The 15,524-nt window shown below is 32.5% G+C and overlaps 1 long non-coding RNA gene across 1 annotated transcript in view; it reads left to right on the forward strand.

Annotated features, from left to right (window-relative positions):
• The first annotated feature begins 202 nt into the window (after positions 1 to 202).
• LOC127709684 (uncharacterized) overlaps positions 203 to 15,524 on the forward strand; it is a 38,389-nt gene continuing 23,067 nt past the window's right edge. Inside the window, exon 1 of the long non-coding RNA XR_007985708.1 lies at positions 203 to 305. This is a non-coding gene — a long non-coding RNA (uncharacterized LOC127709684). The remainder of the gene's footprint in view (positions 306 to 15,524) is intronic.

Consider the following 15,524-nt stretch of genomic DNA (forward strand, 5'->3'; position numbering starts at 1 on the left):
TTTTAACCTGAAGCGGGACAGACAGACGAACGGACACACAGACAGAAAAACATAAGGTGGGCATAAAAATGTACAATATTGAAGGGGTGTTTCCTATATATCCTTCAAAAACATTGTTTGCAAGTGGGTATATAATGTACTGTGGATTTATAAATCATTTGTAGGTATATATGAACCATTAATTTAAGTGGTCAATATTTCACATTGCTATGTCTGGGTATAATGTATGTGTAAAGAGTTGTAAGGGTAGATATGTGCATGGACAAATAAAATTAACATCTGGTTTCAAGGGACATAATTTTAAGGTCTGAAATTTGCACTTTTTTTTTTATTTTTTCACCAAAAAAAATGGTGAAAATACCCATTTACATGAAAAACAAGTGCAAAATAAACAAAACAACAAACGAACAAAAAACGCCAAAATAATTATTGCACAAAAATTTAATACTATACTCCCTGTTTTAAATAGAACAATTCTGATTTTGCACTCTTTTCACAATGCCTCTTTTTTATTCCAAACAATACTTACACATATATATACATAATATAGCACAAAAAATCGATATTATACAATTAATATATAACCCTACAACCTTTCATAATAAAACTATGCCATTATTAGATTTTTAAGGAATAATTGATGTAATAGCCATTTAAATGTTTAATAATTCAGTTTTTTATTTAGAAATTTGTATAAATATTTTCTTTATCTCAAAATTTTATACATACATTTGCATGTGTATCTATTATTTCAGAATATGAAAATAATCAAAAAAAATCTATCTGGTTCATATGGAGTTCAATCCTGTCATTCTCAAGTGTAACTTTCATGGTTGTTATTTGAAATAATTTACTGTTAGAAATCACAAAAACTTTATAAACCAATAAAATGTGACTAAATAAATTTTGATTTCAAGGTAAACGATATTTCTGTTCACCGTGAAACTGACTGAAAGAAGATATGCCCATAAAAACACCTGCCCCATACACAACTTACTAGATTCATGTAAAAGAATTTTGAATTGTAATTTCACAAAACCTAACACTAATAAAAGTATATACAAATTACATAAGTGTTTAACTGACCAGTTATGCAAACAGATAAAAACTATGCAAAAAAGATCTTGCCTTGGTTTAAAAAAATATTCAGCATACAGATATTCAACAATCTTAGCAAATCAAAAATGCTTTAAATGACTAAACACATAATCTCTAATAGCAACTAAAATAAATTCATGCTTATTTATATATGATTGGTTGATGAATATAAAAATAATATTTGTGACAATCTGCTTAAAAATGATAAAATGGCTTGTACATTGAGACTTTTCTATCTTGTATTTACTTTAAAAGCCAACAGACATGCCATTATATAACAAGTACACAATTTTATTTTTTTAAATTGCTTCAAACAAATCTTTCAACCATTAAGATGAAAAAAGGAAATCCTGGGGTATACATAGATGAGACAGCAACCCAAAATAATTTATATCAACATAGCAACTAAGTCTTCAATAATAGACAGGTGTGTATACAATATATTTCAAGCACTAAATTGTCCCATGTCTATAAAGGTTGTGAACAAATTCAACAGAAACAATAGAAACTTCAGCAAAACCGCTGATTCAAAACTTTAGAAGATATTGGTCAGATAAACTGTAACAATTAATAAAATAAACAGCTGCGCCATGAGCGCATGATACGCCCGTCGTATTGTGTGTGAATTTTTATGCAATAATCATAAATAGTTTCTGACATACGGCGCAACCTGCGAAAACCCCCCTTTTTTTACAAAAAACTCAATATCTCTGAAATAAAATTTTGAATCAAAACCAAAAAGTATACAGATCTTTAGATTAATATAACTAAAAAGTGTGTAAAATTTTAAGCAATAATCATAAAATCGTTTTTGAGATACGGTGCGACATGTGAAAAACCCCTCCCCCTTTTTTTTACAAAATACTCAATAACTCAAACATAAAATTTTAAATCATCACCAAAAAGTATACAGATCTTAAGATTAATACAAGCATTCTGAGAGTATTGCATGGCAATACATAGTCCCCTACCGGATAAAAATTCGTTTTACTGGAACAAAATGCTAACTTGTTCTATAACTTGTCATGGTGTACTACGTGTCTTGTTTTTATTTGCGTGTGTTCGTTTCACAAACTGTCAAAGTCATTTAAACATAAAAGTTTGAATTGAATATGATTGCTAATGTCCGGTTCTTGCTGGTCACAGTATTGTTTGTATTAAATGAGGACACTCAGTTTCCGCACGATAAAGAAATAACAATGGAGTTAAACAATTTCCTCAATTGAAATTATTTATTTACTTTTCATTAATCAGTTTTTGATTCCCATTGATATATCACACTTCCTATAAACATCAAATTTTAGGAAGTGGAGATGAGTCGTACATATTATGCGCATGCGCAAATCGTGTTAAAACGTTTTAATAAGGTTTAACTAAATAATGGAAATGCAGCGTTCGTTTTCACCAAAGATGAACAATTACGGTATAGTGTTCCTCGTCTTCTTAAACGTGGCCTTAGGGATCAATTCGTCTCATACATTGAAGGATTTATGTAATAGTACAGATTATCCACATACTATAGAATTGACCATGCTAAAAAGTAATGAACTGGTTCAAAAACGAATAATTAGAGTTTTAAATAACAAATACCTTCGAAATTCTTCAGAAAACAAAGAATCCGAATTTCATGAAAACGATAATTTCAACTGTTGCCAAACGTGCAGCATGTGTAGAAATGGTGTCTTCAAGGTTGATAGAAAAGACAAAAACTGCCGCAGTCCAACCAGTTGCTCGGATTATACATATTATAAGGATCATGAAAATTACGATTATTCGTACCGGTACAAGATTCCTTGCAAAAATGAACAGCTTCGAGAACTTTTTAATGACCCTTCAGAAGTGTATAACCTAACATACGAAGAAAAGGCTGCAATTCCTTTCATTTCCGGTATTAACATATATTTTTACCCGGATAAAGAAGACAAATGCATGAAGTTATTTTCTGAAGCCATGGTTTCAAAGGTCCCAGTTACGAATACAGATATTAATAGATTCTTCATGAGATTTGATAGCTGCGCTACTACTATTCGCTTTATGAATGAGTACAACATACAAATTGAATTTCACACGTTATACGAAGCATATATTACCGGTCAGTTACTAGTGATTTCATCATCATGGTCAGATAGCCGACCTTCAATTTTTGCTGAATTTAAGAATCTTGATTGTTTGGACCATTTTTATCAATTTACACTGAAAAATAGCCTTAATGACCTCATATCAGCCTCGGATATTAATAATTTTTCGTTAGAAAAGCAGTGCCTTGTCAGGTTTCGATTTTTTACCGGCTATTTATTTGCTGCACACGTTAGTTCACCCTCCTTTGTTTACATAGCAACTGCTTTCACAGGAATATTAGTCGTAGTAAACATAGGTGTATTGTCCGTGTTTCTGAAGAAACAAAATCGTTCTCCGGTCACAATTTTACTATCATTTCTTGCAATATCCGACACTTTAACAGCTACTACGAGGATACTACCAGAGTTGATAGCTTATATGTTTTATGCGGACTATTTCATCAAAACGTATGTTAAGGGATGGTACTTAGATTACCCAAACTGCATTGTATTAAATTTTTTTTTATTCAAGGTGCGGCTTTCAATTTCATGTCAGCGTTAACTACTACAGCCTTGTGCATTCAAAAGACCCTATCATTTATGTTCCCTGTATGGAGTAAAGTTCATCTTCAAAATAAATTCTGGACCATTTTTTGCGATTTCAATAATGGTATTTACACAAATATTTTTTATACCCTTGATACATGGTAGCCGCAAAACATTACGGAATAATAACGGTCTTTGTCTACAAGATATAGATGGGCACCACAATCATAACAAAATTTTGGAATATTATTTATGGACAGTTTCAGTCATTTACTGCTTAGCCGTTGTCGTTGTACTAACATTTGTCGTCTACATCACATGCAAACTCAAACGTCATAGTATGTGTCATCAGCAGACTGACTCGTCAGTGGTTTGGTCAAAATATCGAAGATCTGCAATGACGGTTATAATAATTGGCATAATATTTATAATTTCGGACTTTTTACATATTTTTAGTTGGTTATTGGATGCAATTGCATTTAGTGTACCAGAAACATATCGAACATTGGGACATGTACACAAAAATTTATCATTAATCTTAGAATTAACAAAATTTTGTTTATTGAGAGGATTTTTGCTAAACTTTGCAGTGTACATTTTAATGAGTGAGCAGTTGAGGGGAATACTGTATAAACGTGTTGTAGTCGTCATCCAGAAATGTAGATGTCGTCAGTAACTTATCATAGATTGTGAAAAAGAACTATCATAATCCAACCAAAAGTTGCCAACAACACGTGACATCTTGAGATCTAATTTGTATGTGTGTTTGTGTGAATAGAAACTTTGTAGAAAGCGAAAATCTCGAGAACATGGCAAGGTTAAAATAACATATATGGATGGCAATCCTAGTCTTCAAACGTCTACATTATCTCATTATATCGATAAGGGAACAATCATTTAACTTCAAAAAGGGGGGGGGGGGTATTGTTTTTTGTCTGAGTCAGAATTTGTTTTTTGAGACGCTATCAATCAAACTATTTTTTTCAAAATTTAACACTATAAGGTATGGGGAAAATCTGGATTCAGAATTTTTTTTTTGTCATCTGCTTGACCACATTATTTTTTTCATCAAATTGGGGATCAGAATATTTTTTTAGGAAAAAACCATACCCCCCCCCCCCTCCTCCTTGAAGTTAAATGGTCGTTCCCTAATGTTTGGTGAACAAAAATGAATCTCGAGAGTATAAGGTACACAACAAAAGTGATTTCTGGACAATCTGAAAGGTCGTTATTTTGTTTGAAATAAATGAATCTATTAACATAATTAAAATTGTAAATGAATGTAAATATATTTTTATGATATTCAAAACCTCTTGTTCTGTTTTTCTGGCCATTAAAGACAGCTAAGAGCTAAAATTCAAAAGGACACAATTAATGAAAATATGGATTCTTTCACATATCCAGAGGAGACTGCAAAACAATTTGTATTCACAATAATATACTTTTAGAACATTGATGTGATTTTTTACATAAAAATATTTGATACTGGTGAAAATAATTTATTACGACTCTGACTTAAATGCACAATGATGATGAAAATAGCCAAAAAAAAAACCCCAAAAAAAACACTATAGATAGCAACATACAGTCTTCAACAACACACGGGATTCAATACAATAAATATGTCGAGCTCTAAAACCTATTGTATTGTGTTGTAGTGAAATTGGGTTACGGCCTTTTAATGATAAAAAAATCTATTTTAGTAATCAAATTATGATTCTTTTATACCAATTTAATTGCATCTTAAATTTGAAATTTAATTAAGTCGTTCATTATCTTAGATATGTGTAATTAGGGAAGCTGCTCGTTATACTTTATCTCTGGTTGCAGTCTGACTGCATTAGAGTCAGATATAGGCTACACGGTTTTGAATTTGTAAAAGGCTAAAACTGAACATTTCCTGTCTGTGTCTTATATAAAGACGATGTGTTGCTTAGAACTGAAATATGTTATAAATTAAAGGATTTATTGTACTTTATTTTAGATTTGAACTTGTTTTGAAAATCAATATATCCGTATATCTTGAAACAAATTTTCTATTCTGACAAATAAAAGAAAGATAGGAGTAATAACTTTAAAATGATGATCAGGGAGTAATAACTTGTGAACTTGAAATATCAAAACTAATTTAATTAGAATTAGAGAAACATACTTGGTTACAGAAATTCAAAACATATAAGAACATATACTACGTGAAAAGTAACAGTGTAACCTCTAACAACTTTATGTATAAACTCTACCTCACTCAAAGTTCAAGACGGCTCCCAGTATCAATTGAGTAGTATTCTTTGCTAGTTGTAAAAAACGCTTCATAAATTATATATTATGTATTCAGGTAAAAGTAATGTATATATATGTTACAGTGAATTTGTAAAATCAGCGATTTTGTAAAATCCCTGGAATGATTAGTGATTTTGTAAAATCAGTTTCAGTGATTTTATAAAATCCCTGAAATTGTCAGGGATTTTATAAAATCACTGAAAATATTGTCAGGGATTTTGTAAAAACCCTGATTACAAGTTTAAACTTGATATTAGGAATGTGTTTTTCATAATACAAATAAACTAATGATTTTGAAATATATTTTTTAATAAATAATACTAGTTAAAACTATTTTACAGTGATTATGAATAATAGAAATGTATGAGCTGTTATTAGGACTACAGTTTGACTTATGGCCACTGGATCCCTGTGACATAGCTTAAACAAATCAATGTCTTACTCTTTCCATGTTGTTTTCCTCTCATTACGGCAATGACTCCAATGTTTGTCTTTGTATCTGATTATAAAATTTGATATACTTGGTTGGCACTATATAATAAATATTAACTTAGTTTCGAACAAGGTAATAATAAAGAGCTTGTTTTGTCTTTTTTCTGTGGATTTTTAGCAAAAGGTTTTAAAGTTTCTTCATATATTTTCTTGGTTCCATATGTTACATTTTATTTTTTCTCCAATTATTTGAAGTGATTTTTGTGTGTAAGTTTGTTCTTGATGTAAAGACATCTGTACCCGAGTCACTTTTCTACAGTATGTCAGTTGTTTGGTGAAAATTGCTCATTAAGTATTAAGTATTCAGTACTAAGGCTAAATTAACCTCAAACTTGTTTAGTGTAACTACTGTAGACTTTTTTTTAAAGAATTGTTTAATCAAAAAGAATCATTTATTTTACAAATTCACTGAATTCAATCAGGGAATCTGTAAAAAAAGATCTTAATTATTTCAGTGATTTTGTAAAATCACAGGTCAAAATCAGTGATTTGATAAAATCACTAAACAGTTCAGTCATTATACAAAATCCCTGAAATTTCAGGGATTTTATAAAATCCCTAATTTTACAAATTCACTGTAACATACATACTGCATTGGGAAGGAAATTTTTCATGATAGTAATCAATTAAAGAATTCTAGAAAATAAATGTTAAGAAACATAAATTCTGTAATACTGACTTTTAACATACAGGTTTTTATAATAGCTATTTTGCGTGTAAAAATTCATAAAAAAATACCAGGCTAACATATCACGAGCGTTTCGTCCACATTAATCTTATCTGTGGTGTTCGAATCATTCTAGTGCAAAGACCAAATCAAGTACGAAGATAAAGAGCATTGAAAAATAAAAACTCCAAAAATATGTACAAAACCATGAATGTTCGGAGTGAATCGGTTTTCTAAACTTTTCATTTTTTATGATTCTATTAACGAACTATTGAGGTCGAATATGTAGTCAAAGCGAGGCGAACGATACAAAAGGATTATTTAAACTCATTAGTCAAAAACAACGAAAAATAACCAGGTGACAAGCAACAGTATACAAGACACAACATAGAAAACCAAAGGCTTAGCAACACGAACCCAACGAAAAACCGAGGAGAAAAGTAAGCGTATCTTGCTCCATATGTGGTACGCGTCGTGTTGTTCAAGGAAGTACAAAACCCGGTGAAAGTCTAATTTGGTAATTCACCTTCCTGGAAAAGAGGGCGGGATTATGGTTACAACTACTAGTACTTATTGTGACACAGATAATCCATAACGGTCAAGCATCTAGTGATGGCGTCCATAAAACTTTCGAATGGATGACTTCGACTTTCCCACTTTGAACCCTTAGTTCAATAGCTTCCTTTTGTGTAGCAACCCTCTATCAAGGAAATCATTATAGGAAATGCAAGCATAGAAAGCTCTTAAAGAATAAAAATAGGCGGAAGATATAAAGAAGACATTCAAAATACATACTTCGCAGATAAACCAACAAAACCATTGTATGCATCATTTTATTTTGCTCCATTTCTTTAATTCTCTTGTATATTCTTAGCATGTCTTAATCAGTCTCTATTGACACAGGTGTCTTTATTACTAGCTGTAGTGGTTAGTATGTTTTTTCTTGAAGGCATCTACAATAAAATGTAAATGAAATACATATTTCAATTTACAATTTTTACAAACGTAATCTTTTGAGTCGTTAGCCCTTACGCAATGAAAGGGGGTCGATAATGTCACTAAATCCATATAATTCAAAATACAATCTCAGCGTTCATATTCTAAAATATTTTAAATTTTATATATAAACTTAGATAAATAGATTCTATTTTGCCTACAATTTAAACAATGTTTGAAACATTTTTATTCTAAATCATTGGTTTTGTAATAAAATATATGAAATGCACGATTTTAATTATATTACTCCTGATCCTTTTCTAATCCGCTTTTCCTTTATCTTCTTCTTCAGTTTGTTCGTCAGAAAGAACCTCATACTCCTTTAATTCGCATAAAGCCTTAGTTTATGAATCTATAAAAGAAATGATTACCTCTAAGTGCTACTTATGTTCCTACAGTCTTTGTCATTTGAAAATGAAATTTAATATCTATTTAAATATCTAAATAATACTAGAATTCGCGCTTTGAGTTCAATTTAAGTATACATAATATATGAACAAAAACATAACTCAAGGCCAGCAACTGTTTGTGTTCGTGTAAATATGTCACTCTTCAGCACCAGGATTATGTATTTCACCATTCGCGAGAAATGTGTGTCTCAACATTAGGATCAATGCATGTATGTCACCTATCTCAAATACCAGGATCTATTCATGTATGCCACCCCTATCGAATTCCAGGATCTATACATAAATGACACTCATTTAGAGCACCATGATATGTATAATTGCATTGAAATTTGAACACACGTTTTTCAATAACTAATCCACTTCATGCACCTAAATCATTGGGCAAACTAAAATTAATTCATTAGTTGTCGCCGGAATGGGGTGAATTTTTCTTGAAACAAAGCTTTTGTTTCAACTCTAATAAAACAAGCTGTCATAATATAATATATTATAGTTAATTATATATCAAACATAAACAAGAATAAAACAAAATATTAATGTAAATTTTATTTACAAAAAGGAGTGTATGCCATGTTTTGATCATGTGATCAATTAATATCACATGATTTTGTTTATATTATGACCTCTTATCAAAATAAATAATTCCGCGCTTTTATCACATTAAATACCTCACCTTCATAAATTTGAATATCAGTCCACTCTCTGCATTATTTAACCGGAAACCAGCCAAAAACAAGAACCATAAACCCCTGTGACAACCTCTCCACCTGACGCATGCGCGCCATAAACCCTCATCAGTTTTTCCGGTTCCATGGTTCATGCTGCACGCTTTTGAGAAGGAATACGTTTTTTTCAAAAACCACGTTTTTTCTTTATAGAAAAATTGATATTTTGTCATAGTATTTTGTAGTAGAGAATTGATAAGAAGTAGTGGATTCGTAAACGATAATCAACGAGCGACTTTAGTCGCAAGTTGATTATTGTTTCCGAATCCACTACTTCTTATCAATTCTCTAGCTTAACCCATTTCTAGTAAAACGACTGACTGTTTTTTGTTTTGACAATGAATCAACGATGTTTCATAAAAATAGTTTCGTATTTTGTCTTTTTTATTCTATAATAGCTGGAAATGATTATATCCACACGGTTCGCATCTATATTTAGACATTTGACAAGTTAACATAAGTTTAATATAACTTAAATGGGGTGTTAGCTCCCCTTTTTAACACCAGATTTTATTTTTGTATATACATATTTCATTAAATGTTTAATCATTACAAATTATTTAAATTGAATAGATTTTGGTATATTAAATTTATTCAAAAAGACATATATTAATATACAGAATTTATTTATCTTGTTTTGATAAGTTAAAAAATTTTAATTTCCAAAATTTAGAATCTGTAAAATTTATCTATATAATATTTAGCAACGTGATTTGGTATACTGAAACCTAACACCGTTACGCCGTTCTTAGTCAAATAAATATTATTAGCGTAGATGCCATAAATCTGCCATTTCATAATGCTCAAATTCATGTTGTTTTTTAAAGTATTAAAATTTTGTGCTTACGATTTACGATTTAAATTGAACAATTATATTTAAATTTTGATTAAACTGTTTCCGTTTCATTAAGTTAAGATTATTTTAACGATATTACATTTGGCATATATCGTTCACCGGTCAATAAACTAGTTTTATCTGTGGTACGCATTCTGAATCCCCATCAGAATTGCTCTTGCTACGGATGTACAATAAATAATTATGTTGATTTGATTTTCATAAACTTACCATCATGCTGTTCATAGCCGTGATCGTCTAGTCGTTGGTAACGAATGTGAAAACGGTGATATTAACAGTGCAAAGTTCGAACCTTGTACCCGGAATGAATTTTTTTCATTGTAATTTTTTTTTTCTGGACCAAAATATTGTTTTAATCCTAGAACATGTAGAAGTATTATATATTTCATTTTCATATTATGGCGATGATTTTGTTTCTGTTTTTACTGTCAAAGAAGTAGTTTTAACCCATTTCTTAAAAAAAAATAACACCCAAAATAAAACAAATTCAATAAACATGAACAAACCAAGATATATATATTTCATTAGATTACAAAAGCGAATTATCAATGAGACAGAAATACAGTTAAATGACATGTATTGACAAGTAAGCGCTTTAAGAGTACTATTCATATAATGATTGATGTCAGCTATCGTGGTCTAGTGGTATCATGCATAGACTGATGACTTTATTGATTATGAAGAAAATACGCGCGGGTTCGAATCCACATGCCACTCGTTTTTGAGAGGATAAAAGATCGTAAGTTAAAAGTTTAAAGTTAGTTATAATATAAGTTCTCTTAAGTTATAATGTGGTCAGTGGATTCTTGAAAAATAATCTACAGTCAGAACAATAGACTGACGTCAGAGAAATGGGTTAAGTAATATTAATTTGTTTTATTTAGGTAATATAATTTGATTTAAGTTATCTGAATAATGGTTGATAGAACACCAATTTCGTCAACGCAAGAGGTAAGTGACACACACACACAAGTGGTTTGTTGTCCCCTTGGCGTTTGGCCACTCATTCGGATGAGTTTTGGGATAGAGATATGGACTCTCAGTTTATCCCTATTGTTTCTGGTGTGAGTCTGGAACAGGACCCAGACCATGTTAGTACTTTGCCTTTCACTTCTGATGCTAATCAATTTAGGTTATCTAGGCCTAGCAGAGTATCTCATACCGTAACTAGGCCTGCTGAGATGCCAAAATCTCCTGTTTCTTGCACGACAAGTATGCAGGAAACGCTAACAGCTGGCCTCAAGAGTGACCCCTTTTCCAGGACTAGGTGGCCTATGAATTTTGCCTACCCTCCCATATCCTTAGCTCTTTGATCCGTACTCGGTTCAGTCAGTCTCGTCTGGTCAGGGGTTCGGTGGAAAACCGTCTTCAGAATTATCCTCTTTTAAGGATGAGATGAGGACTCTTGCCATTTCCATCCAAAAGATGCAAGCATCTGTTAACTTAAAATTCATTGAGTTTAGTAACAGGCTTGCTCTTATGGAGTGTAGAGGTCTGTCTCTGGATCATCCACAGGACCCTCCCAGACCTTCTAGACATCTGGTGGAAGATGATTCTGTTTCCTTGGCTCCAAGAAGCCAAGAAAGTAATTTTCTTGAAGACCAAGGTGCTTCGTCTGATATTGACAGTGTTGGGAGCAGAGGGAGATGCTTCCAGTGAGGGTGGGGGGGGGGGGGGGGGGGCAGCCTTTTCCACTTTCTAGATCAATGGTCTCTGATAACTTCAGACAAGTGGGTACTTTCGATTTTACGGAAGGGATTAGAGCTTCAGTTTTTGGAACAGCCTCCTCTTTTTCCTGTTCCAATCAATCTGTCAGTGACAAAGGATTCTCGAAAGAATCAGTTGTTTCAAGACGAAGTGAACATTCTGATACAGAAGGGTGTGTTGGAGGAGGAAAATCCTCCTTTTCATCTAGGGTTTTATTCCCGGCTGTTCTTGTTTCCCAAAAAGAAAGGGAAAATGAGACCGGTTCTAGACCTTTCTGTTCTGAATCAATATCTGGTGGTCCCACATTTCGATATGAAAATCAACCGGTCAATCAGGTCGACACTTCATTCAGGAATTTGGACGACCTCTCTAGATTTGATGGATGCTTATTTTCACATCCCTATTTCTCTCAAGTTTCGTCATTTCCTGAGATTGGTTTGGGCAGACAAAGCGTACATTTTCAAGGCTATGCCTTTTGGCCTTTCTACTGCCCCCCTAGTTTTTACCAGAATCTTTTAGGCTGTTGTGTCTTATCTTCATACTCAGGCGGTACTCATTCACTCCTACCTAGACGATTCTCTAATCAAGAACCATTGCCGATCTCTTCTGGAGGAACACACCAATTTGGCTATCTAATTACTCCTGAGACTGGGTTTTTTATTTCATGAGAAAAATCAGAGATAATTCCCAGTCATAATTTCACTTTCCTGGGAGAACATTTTCGAACAGATATGGGTTTAGTTCTTCCTCTAGAAGAGAAGGTAATCAAGGTACATCAGTAAGTCAGTACTCTGATGCAGTTTTCAACTGTCCCAGCTCGTCAATTTCTTCAGCTGGTGGTTTCTATCATGGACGTCTACACATTCGTCCAATCCAGTGGTATCTGTCGGAGTTTTGGCACCCAATTTCTCAGCTGTGGCAGGCACCCGTTCCAATTTTTCCACGGTTGTTACATCATCTTCACTGGTGGCTTCAGGAGAAACATCTTCTGAAGGGAGTTTTGTTGGATCCTCCAGACCCCATTCTATCTCTGTTCACAGATGCGAGCTTGATGGGTTGGGGAGCTTAACTGGAGGGTAGAACAGTTTCATGTCAGCCGTTTATGACTCCAAATGGTCAATTTGCTGTTCTTGGTGTCAGTCGAAACAGATTGATCCTCTTTCAGTTACTGTGCAACAGTTTGCGGATTTTTTCCTTTATCGTTTTGACGAAAAAGGTTATACTCCGTCTACTATAAAGGGATATATATCTGCCATAGCCAGAACTATATGTCTTTCAGGAGGCTCAGATTTTGGTGATAATGAGTTTTTGTCCTTGTTGATTTTAAAAAACTTTTGCCTTAATAGACCTCGTCAAAGGCGTTTGGTTCCTTCTTGGGACTTAGGTTTAGTCTTGAAGGTATTTCAGTTTCCTCCTTTTGAACCTTTGCATTCAGCCTCCTTCAAACATTTATCTTATAAATTTTGGAGGTCAGATAGTGCCTTTTACAACCACTATTTACGCTCTATGCCTCTCCATTGTGACAACCTCTATTCTTTAGGAACTTTAGTTGCTGCTCAACAGGTTGTTTTTCCTCCTCCTAGTGAGGGGGATTCAGCGCTTCGTTAAATTCTGTTTATCTATATTTATGAAGGTGAGGTATTTAATGTAATAAAAATCTAATTTTTAGAATTAAAATTCAATTTTGTAAATTAAATACTCACTTTCATAAATCAGAGGTCCCGCCCCCTTTCCTTCATCCCCCATGGTGCCTGGCAATTCAAGGAACAAATGGTGAAGGTTTATGGCGCGCATGCGTCAGGTGGGATAGGCCGTCACAGGGGTATGGTTCTTTTTTCTGGCTGGTTTCCGGTTGAATTATGCAGCGAGTGGACTGATATCTAAATCTATAAAGGTGAGTATTTAATTTACAAAACTTAATTTTAATTCTAAAAATTTGATTTTCATTTAAAAAATGCAACGCCATGTTTATCTCAAAATAAATATGAGTCCCATGCTTTAACAACGATTACGGTTCCGGTTTTATCAAAATTATTTTGATATTAAGTGCATTAGAAAATACTATATCTTTCTCAATATAATTTGTTTATTTTACCGTGTGGAATATAAAAGATAAACATATCAAACACTCTGTATTTTTCGGTAGGTTAATTATTTTAACATGTGTAAATAAAATGCTCCGCTGGCCGCAGCTTAATACGACCGCAGAGGTCGAACCCAGAACAGTTGGGGCAACTATGGACACTACATTCAAGTTTGATACAGCTCTGGTTTTGGATTGTGACTAAATATTTGACATATCATGGGGTTCTGACACAGAATGAATGTGGTCAAAGAACTGGAAAAATTGAAATTGGACTTTTACCTATCATGGCCCAATTTCCAAAATCTAAATACATTGTTAGATTCAGGTTATCATACAACCATAAAAATTAGATTTTTGATGAAATAAAACAAACTTTAATTTTGAAAATCCTAAATCTAAATACAAGGCTAGATTTAGCATATTAAAGAACGTCATATAAATAATTTTGGAACTTATATTTGGACAGACTCAGCATATTCAAGTATACTAAGAAATCAATATAGGTGTAAGATCACTAATGGTTCAAACTGGCCCTAAGAATTTGATGTTTTTTTTTTAAAAATACTACAACTTTCAAATAGAAATAGTTGCAAAGTAACTATTCATATACGGTAACTTCTTTTGGACACATCACATTGAAAATAACGAATAAATTATCCCTCAAGTATGCCTTATTTGTGTGGAAACGTCAGTTTTTGTTAAAATTTTCAAAATTTCCAACAGATTTTTACATAATTTACTTTGGACGCCATCCCTGATCAGAATGTTTTGTGTCTAGGAATTGAATATCATGATTGTCAACTTTTGGCTACTGAACATTTTTGATCCTAGGTAGCGGCCAAGGGTGGTTAAAGTTATTGTCATGTCTCAAATTCCAGTGGTTATGCATGTGTCAAACACTTCGAAAAGTTGAAGCGAGTATTTTTAATTAAAACGTATTGCAGGTTACATTTTATATATATTGAAATTATAAAGAGCTACTGTCGGGGTAGATTTGGGCACTTTTATCCACAGATTAGGCAAAAATTTCTGAATATTCAATTTTCACTCCCAGGGGGGAATTTAGGTTTTGTTCTTTTTCTAGTTGCCTTTTATAAACTATTTATCTGTAAATGACAAACTGAATAGGTAAAACAAATACAAATAATTTAGTGTACATCATACTTATACTAGTTAAGGTGGCACTGTAGTATATCCTGGCCCATAGAGATAATGATAGCCTTTTTAGAATATTCCCCACTTTCTAACACTGCCTAAAATTCTACATTCAATAATTTAAATATAATAATTAGAAATGAATGACCGTTTACTTTTTTTGCTATCTTTTTGAACCTGAGGCCACTTGTTGTTTTTATGTTTTTTATCATGCAGTGAATATAAAATTCTCAAAAATTCTTTTTCACCTGTATGTAAAATTATTTTATAATTTTCTGCACGTCATTCATTCCTCAGTTTGGGAAAGTCTGTTTAGTAGAAACTGTATGTTTTGTCCAATCACACTGTTCAGATACAATGACTTTATTAGGGTACACAAATGAGCAACCTAAATATTGGAATGTAAATACTAGAAATGTTTGGAAATTTGTATTCAAAGGGAGATAATT

Source organism: Mytilus californianus, unplaced genomic scaffold (genome assembly GCF_021869535.1).
Source record: "Mytilus californianus isolate M0D057914Y unplaced genomic scaffold, xbMytCali1.0.p SCAF_7, whole genome shotgun sequence".
NCBI lineage: Eukaryota > Metazoa > Mollusca > Bivalvia > Mytilida > Mytilidae > Mytilus > Mytilus californianus.